The sequence below is a fragment of the Ictidomys tridecemlineatus genome, chromosome 11 (genome assembly GCF_052094955.1).
Source record: "Ictidomys tridecemlineatus isolate mIctTri1 chromosome 11, mIctTri1.hap1, whole genome shotgun sequence".
NCBI classification, from domain to species: Eukaryota; Metazoa; Chordata; class Mammalia; order Rodentia; family Sciuridae; genus Ictidomys; species Ictidomys tridecemlineatus.
Window position 1 is genome coordinate 96,486,214 of NC_135487.1, and position 8,405 is coordinate 96,494,618.

The following is an 8,405-nucleotide window of genomic DNA, read 5'->3' on the forward strand; positions in this document are numbered from 1 at the left end:
TTGGAGCAAGGGATGATAAAGCATCTATTTATACATGTGAAAAATATTCAGCAAATGACACAATTGAAAAAAAAACCTATCACAGTTTTGTAGAAAGCATGAGTGACATGGGGAAATTTTTTTTCATTACTTATTTTATTATATTAAATCTTCACCTTATTCAGTATTTTAGGTATTAATGGGAGATATTTTACCCTGGAAAAATGTGTGCATGTTGACATTTTTAAATAAATAAACAAAATGTATATAATCAAAATATATCATATCCTTCGTTCCATTCATTGGAGAAGACATGAATTATGGAAATCCATTCTATTCTTATTTGCCTTTTCTAGCATGGTATGGGAAAAATTTAATCTCCTCATTGTGCAGCTATTTGAAGTACAACATCTTATATATGTTGAAGAAAGGGTGGATTCTGCTTATTACACCTAACATGAAGATGGGTGTGCCCATTTGATGTAGTTTTCATCATCTCTATGGAATTTATTTAATGATTTTTATAGTCTCATAATACCCAAGGCAAAAGGTAAACATGTTTTATAATAGTTGGAAATTTTAACCTTTCATAATATAAGACTATATTATATTCTCTGTTTAATATAAAATCATTACCAAAACAAACATCCTTTATTTTATTCTACTAAAGTCTTCTTTTAATCTGATATTTGCCCTTTAGGAAGGTTGTGTCTATTATGTACAAAAATTGTAGTTAATATCTAATATAAACAAAAAGAATTGATAGCCATAATAATGATAAACATAAGTACTATAAAAGATTGTGTTTGGGAACAATAGAGACACCATATGTCTTTGAAATCTTGAAGAATATACATATACAATTTATATTTCTTTTCAGCAAAAACAGAAAACAGCTCAATATTTAGAGAAAACTTTTTTCCAGATTTTTCAAAACACCAAAATTTCATTTTTTAAATAGCTCTTGGCACTTTTTTTTTTTTTTTAGCACTACTAGGTGTTGAACCCAGGTGCGGAATGTGCTAGGCTAGCAGTTTGATGCTGAACTACATCCACAGCCCTAGCTTAGATTACTTGGAAGCCTATGTTAAGAATTTTTTTAAAGAAGTAAAAGTCTGGAGTTGCTCATTTGATAGTCACATTTACAGGTGGGATATAGCTATTTATGTATGTCAGACTTCAGCTGTGAGGGAAAACTAAATTATCACACTTTCTCCTTAAAATGTGATTAAAGCTTTCACATTCCTTCATCTTTTTCTAATGTTCTTAGAGTTTTGTATACTTAAGAAGTCTATATATTTGGAGTTTCTTTTGTCTTTCTGTCTTTCTTACATAATTTGAATATATGAGTAGAAAGTAAATTATAAATTAGATAGAGATATAGGTGATAGATAAAATTGACTGCATGACAATTGCAGACAAGCTGACAACTTAATTACATTGAGATAACCGGGACATTGTTAAAACACTCTTCTGGATGTTTTTGTGATGGTGTAACACTCTTCTGGATGTTTTTGTGATGGTGTTTCCAGAGATGATTGGCATGTGGGTCAGCAAACTGTGGATTAGTAGACCTGCCTTGAATGTGAACAGCACCATCCAATATACTGGGGATCCCGATGAAGCAAAAAGCAAAAAGGAAGTTTGCCTGTGCATGCAAGATTGATTTTTCAGTTGCTATGGTTTTGGCTGCTGCAGACATCAGTCTTTGGATGTAGAATCACACCAGTGACTCTACAGGGAGATTCCAGGCCTTCAGCCTTTAAGTGGGCTGCTTCACTGCTCCCTCTTATTCTGAGTCTTCCATCTTTTTGGACTAAGTAGCTGCTGGTTTCCTCAGTTCTCCAGTGGACAGATGGCTACTGTAGGACTATCCAGCCTCTGGTCAGGGAATATAATATAATAAATCACCCTTTATAATTATGTATACATGCTATTGGTTTTGTTCTTCTAGAAAACCCTAACTACTATAGATAATTTGAGATTATTTTACTCTCATATACTTTAGTATATTAGCCATATGAAAATCAAAGGTAGACTCATCAGATTATGAGAAATAAAAGCAATTCAAACTAAAATAGGACTTTTCTCTAATGAAGAAGTTTCCCCAAATGCATGTGCTCATTTGTTACTTTCATGAGGGGTCTTCTTCTTGGATATTTTTAGTAAACAAATTATTTTCTGCTAGTTCTATAGTAGACAAAATTCTTGCCTCCATGGAAACTTGGGCCAAATATTCCCAAAATCCAACCCCTATAACAAAGTTTAGGATTATAATTTGCTTCTTTTATTGGTTATTCAAAACATTACAAAACTCTTGACATATAATTTCATATATTAGATTCAAGTGGGTTATGAACTCTCATTTTTACCCCAAATACAGATTGCAGAATCACATCGGTTACACATCCACATTTTTACATAATGCCCTATTAGTAACTGTTGTATTCTGCTACCTTTCCTATCCTCTACTATCTCCCCTCCCCTCCTCTCCCATCTTCTCTCTCTACCCCATCTACTGTAATTCATTTCTCTCCTTGTTTATTTTCCCATTCCCCTCACAACCTCTTCTATGTAATTTTCTATAACAATGAGGGTCTCCCTTCATTTTCATGCAATTTCCCTTTTCTCTCCCTTTCTCTTTATATTATTTATACACCATGGAATATTACACAGCACTAAAAATGACAAAATCATTTTTGCAGGGAAATGGATGACACTAGTGCAGATTATGCTTAGTGAAGCTAGCTAATCCCTAAAAAACAAATGCCAAATGTCTTTTTTGATATAATGAGAGCAACTAAGAACAGAGCAGGGAAGAAGAGCAGGAGGAAAAGATTAACAATAAACAGAGACTTAAGGTGGGAGGGAAAGGGAGATAAAAGGGAAATTGCATGTAAATGGAGGCAGACCCTCATTGGTATACAAAAATTTCAATAATCTTCTCTCTAAAACCCAAGATTTGAACAGAGATTTTTGTGTAATCTTTGAATTGAGTGATCAATATCTACAAAGGAGAGTATGAAAATAGGTGGATGACTTACAAATAAACTTCAAATTAAATTGTTTTTTACATGATACATCACACATATTTGTTTAGAAGCAGACATGTTATAAAAGGTAAGAGTTAACAAATACCTGTTTAATGGTGATCTTATTCTCATACTCTTTCTCCCCATTCTGTTCTTAGTTACTCTCCTTATATCAAAGATGACATTTGGCATTTTTTTTTAGGGATTAGCTAGCTTTACTTAGCATAATCTGCTCTAGTGCCATTAATTTCCCTGAAAATTCCATGATTTCATCATTTCTAAGTGCAGAGTAATACTGCATTGTGAATAAATGCCACATTTTTCTAATCCATTCATCTATTGAAGGGCATCTAAGTTGGTTCCTCAGTCTAGCTACTGTGAATTGTGCTGCTATGAATATTGATGTAGCAGTATCCCTATAGTACACTCTTTTAAGGTCTTCAGGGAATAGTCTGAGAAGGGCAATAGCTGGGTCAAATAGTAGTTCCATTCCCAGCTTTACCAGGAATCTCCATACTGCTTTCCAAATTGGCCTCACCAATTTACAGTCCCACCAGCAATGTACAAGTGTACCCTTTTCCCCACATCCTTGCCAACACTTGTTGTTGTTTGAATTTATAATGGCTGCCAATCTTATTGGAGTGAGATGGTATCTTAGGGTGGTTTTGATTTGCATTTCTCTGACTGCTAGAGATGGTGAGCATTTTTTTATGTACTTGTTGATTGATTGTATATCCTCTGAGAAGTGTCTGTTGAGATCCTTGGCCCATTTGTTGATTGGTTTATTTGTTATCTTATTGTCTAATTTTTTGAGTTCTTTGTATACTCTGGATATTAGGGCTCTATCTGAAGTGTGAGGAGTAAAAATTTGTTCCCAGGATGTAGGCTCCCTGTTTACCTCTCTTATTGTTTCTCTAGCTGACAAAAAACTTTTTAGTCTCATTTGTTGATTCTTGTTATTAACTCTTGTGCTATGAGTGTCCTATTAAGCAATTTGGAGCCCAACCCCATAATATTTAGATCGGAGCAAACATTTTCTTCTATCAGACACAGAGTCTGATTTGATATCAAGCTCCTTGATCCATTTTGAGTTAACTTTTGTGCATGGCAAGAGAAGGGGATTCAGTTTCATTTTGTTGCATATGGCTTTTCAGTTTTCCCAGCACCATTTGTTGAAGATGCTATCCTTCCTCCATTGCATGCTTTTAGCCCCTTTATCAAATATAAGATAGTTGTAACTTTGTGGATTAGTATCTGTGTCCTCTATTCTGTACCATTGGTCCACCCGCCTGTTTTGGTACCAGTACCATGCTGTTTTTGTTACTATTGCTCTGTAGTATAGTTTGAAATCTGGTATTGCTTTGCCGCCTGATTCATACTTCCTGCTTAGAGTTGCTTTTGCTGTTCTGGGTCTTTTATTTTTCCATATGAATTTCATTATTGCTTTATCTATTTCTACAAGAAATTCCATTGGGATTTTTGATTGGCATTGCATTAAACCTATAGAGAACTTTTGGTAATATCGCCATTTTGATGTTAGTTCTGCCTATCCATGAACAGGATATATTTTTCCATCTTCTAAGATCTTCTTCTATTTCTCTCTTTAGGCTTCTGTAGTTTTCATTGTATAAATCTTTAACCTCTTTTGTTAGGGTGATTTCCAAGTATTTTTTTTTTTTTTTGAGGATATTCTGAATGGGGTGTTTTTCCTCATTTCCATTTCACAGGTTTTGTTGCTGATATACAGGAATGCCTTTGATTTATGCGTGCTGATTTTATATCCTGCCACTTTGCTGAATTCATTTATTAGTTCTAGAAGTTTCTTTGGAGACCCTTTTGGGTCTTCTAGGTATAGAATCATGTCTTCCACAAATAGTGATAATTTAAGTTCTTCTTTTACTATTTTTATGCCTTTAATTTCTTTTGTCTGTCTAATTGCTCTGGCCAGTATTTCGAGAACTATATTGAATAGAAGTGGTGATAGAGGGCATCCCTGTCTTGTTCCGGATTTTAGAGGGAATGCCTTCAATTTTTCTCCATTCAGAATGATGCTAGCCTGAGACTTAACATAGATCGCTTTTACAATGTTGAGGTAAGTTCCTGTTATCCCTAGTTTTTCTAATGTTTTGAACATAAAGGGATGCTGTACTTTGTTGAATTCTTTTTCTGCATGTATCCAGATGATCATATGGTTCTTTTCTTTAAGTCTACTGATGTGGTGAATAACATTTATTGATTTCCATATATTGAACCATCCTTGCATCCCAGGGATGAATCCTACTTGATCATGGTGCACAATTTTTGATGTGTTTTCGTATCCGAATCGCCAGAATTTTATTGAAGATTTTTGCATCTAGGTTTATTAGAGATATTGGTTTGTAGTTTTCTTCCTTTGAGGTGTCTTTGTCTGGTTTTAGAATCAGGGTGATGTTGGCCTCATAGAATGAATTTGGAAGAGCTACCTCTTTTTCTATTTCCTGAAATAACTTGAAAAGTATTGTTATTAATTCTTCTTTAAAGGTTTTGTAAAACTCTGCTGTATACCCATCTGGTCCTGGGCTTTTCTTGTTTGGTAATCTTTTGATGGCTTCTTTTATTTCATCCATTGATATTGATCTGGTCAAATTGTGTGTATCCTATGACTCAGTCTGGGCAAATCATATGACTTAAGAAATTTATCGATTTCTTCACTATCTTCTATTTTATTGGAGTATAAGGGTTCAAAATAATTTCTAATTGTCTTCTGTATTTCTGTAGCATCTGTTGTGATATTGCCTTTTGAATGCCACATGTTAGTAATTTGATTTCTCTCTCTTCATCTCTTTGTTAGCATGGCTAAGGGTCTGTCAATCTTATTTATTTTTTTGCGAAACCAACTTTTGCTTTTGTCAATTTTTTTCAATTGTTTCTTTGTTTCAATTTCATTGATTTCTGCTCTAATTTTAATTATTTCTTGCCTTATGCTACATTTGCTGTTGTTTTGCTCTTCTTTTTTCTAGGAATTTGAGATGAAGTGTGAGCTCATTTATTTGTTTTTTTTTTCTTTTTATGAGGAATGACCTCCAGGTGATGAATTTCCCTCTTAAAACTGCTTTCATTGTGTTCCATAGATTCTGATATGTTGCGTCTGGATTTTCATTTATCTCTAAGATTTTTTTGATTTCCTCCTTTATGTCTTCTGTAACCCACTGATCATTCAGAAACATATTGTTCATTTTCCACTTGATGTAGGATTTTTCCTTCCTTCTTTTATCATTGATTTACAGTTTCATTCTGTTATAATCAGACAAAATGTATGCTATTATCTCCACCCCTGTATATTTACTGATGGTTGCCCTATGGCATAATATATGGTCTACTATATATTATGTGCTACTGAGAAAAAAGTATATCCACTTGATGATGCTTGATAAATTCTATATATGTCAGTTAAGTCTAGGTTATTGATTATGATATTGAGTTCCATAGTTTCTTTATTCAACTTTTGTTTGGAGGATCTGTCCAATGGTGAGAGAGGTGTGTTGAAGTCAACCATAATTATTTTGTTGTGGTGTATTTGATTCTTGAACTTGAGGAGAGTTTGTATTATAAATGTCGCAGAACCCTTATTTGGTGCATAAATATTGGTAATTGTTATGTCTTTTTGGTGAATGGTCCCTTTTAACAGCATATAATGTCCTTCCTTATCCCTTTTGTTTAACTTAGTCTTGAAGTTGATTTTATTTGATATGAGGATGGCCACCCCTGCTTGCTTACGAGGACCTTGTGCATGGTATATATTTTTTTCAATCTTCAGCCTGTGTATGTCTTTTCCAATCATATGTGTCTCCTGGAGGCAGCATATTGTTGGATTTGTTTTTTTAATCCATGTTACCTGCCTATGTCACTTTATTGATAAGTTTAAGCCATTATCAATGGAGTTACTATTTATATATGGTTTGTTCTTCCAGCCATGTTTGATTATTTATCCTTTTTTAAAATTTGGTTTGTTTCTCCATGATTAGCTTTCCCCCTGCCCTGTGGCTTTACTGAGGTGCTTCCCACTGTTGGTTTTGGTTATTGTTTCTCATTTCTTCCTCTGTAGTGTTTTGCTCAAGATGCTTTGCAATGCTGGTTTTCTGGCTACAAATTCTTTTAACTTTTGTTTATCATGAAAGATTTTTATTTCATTGTCATACCTGAAGCTTAATTTAGCTAGATACAAGATTTTTAGTTGGGATACATTGTGTTTCAGTGTTTGAAATACGTTGTTCCGGGATCTTCTCGATTTCAGCGTCTGTGATGAAAAATCCTTTGTTAACCTTATTGGTTTACTCCTGAATGTAATCTGCCTCCTTTCTCTTGTAGCTTTTAATATTTTCTCTTTGTTCTGTATATTGGATAACATCATAACAATGTGTCTTGGCCTTGGTCTACTTTTATTTTTTATGCTTGTTGTCCTTTATGCATCTACAATTTGTAGATCCATTTCCTTTTTTATTTCTGGAAAGTTTTCTATAATTATTTCATTCAGCAGGTTGCTCATTCCCTTGGTTTGAACCTCTATACCTCCCTCTATCCCAATGACTCTTTAGTTTGTTTTTTTCATGTTATCCCATATCTATTGGATGTTTTTCTCATGATTTTTTACCAGCCTTTCTGAGTTAGCTAGACTCTTTTCAAGATGATATATTTTCTCTTCATTATTTGATGTTCTGGCTTCTACTTGCTCCACTCTGTTAGTGATACTCTCATTTGAGTTTTTAATTTGGTTTATAGTTTCCTTCATTTCTAGAATTATTTTTTGATTTTTTTATAATCTCTATCTCCTGATAAAGATGTTTATTTGCTTCTTTTATCTGTTTATTTAATTCATTTTTAATTTGTTCTTTCATTGTTTGAATTTGCTGTCTCATGTCCTCTTTAAGATTCCATTCCATCTGTCTAAGGTATTCCTTGAGTTCTTTATTTGACCATTTTCCTGATGCCTCTAGGTCCTCCTGAATATTTAGGCTGTTCTGCATTGTTTGTACTCCTTTTCTTCCTTGCTTTTTCATGCTGCTCATGTTACTTCTTGTTTTGTTTGACTGCTGAGTTACTGTTTACTCCTACAAATTTATTTGATGCTTGGGAGGAAAGATATTAGAAGTGAAGGGAAGAAGTCACTAAATAGAATCAGAGTAAACAGGTAGAATTCAAGGAAGTGGGAATAAGGAAATTGAAAAGAAATGAAAGACAAAAGAAAAAAAATAGAAAATAAAAAAAAGAAAAAAAATTTTAAATAACCAAAAAAAATAAAAAATAAAAATTAAAAGTTAAAAAAATTTATAACATTAAAAAAATTTTAAAAAATGAAAAAAATAAAAATGAAAAAAAAACCAAATTAAAAAGAAATTAATAAATGCCATCTGGGAG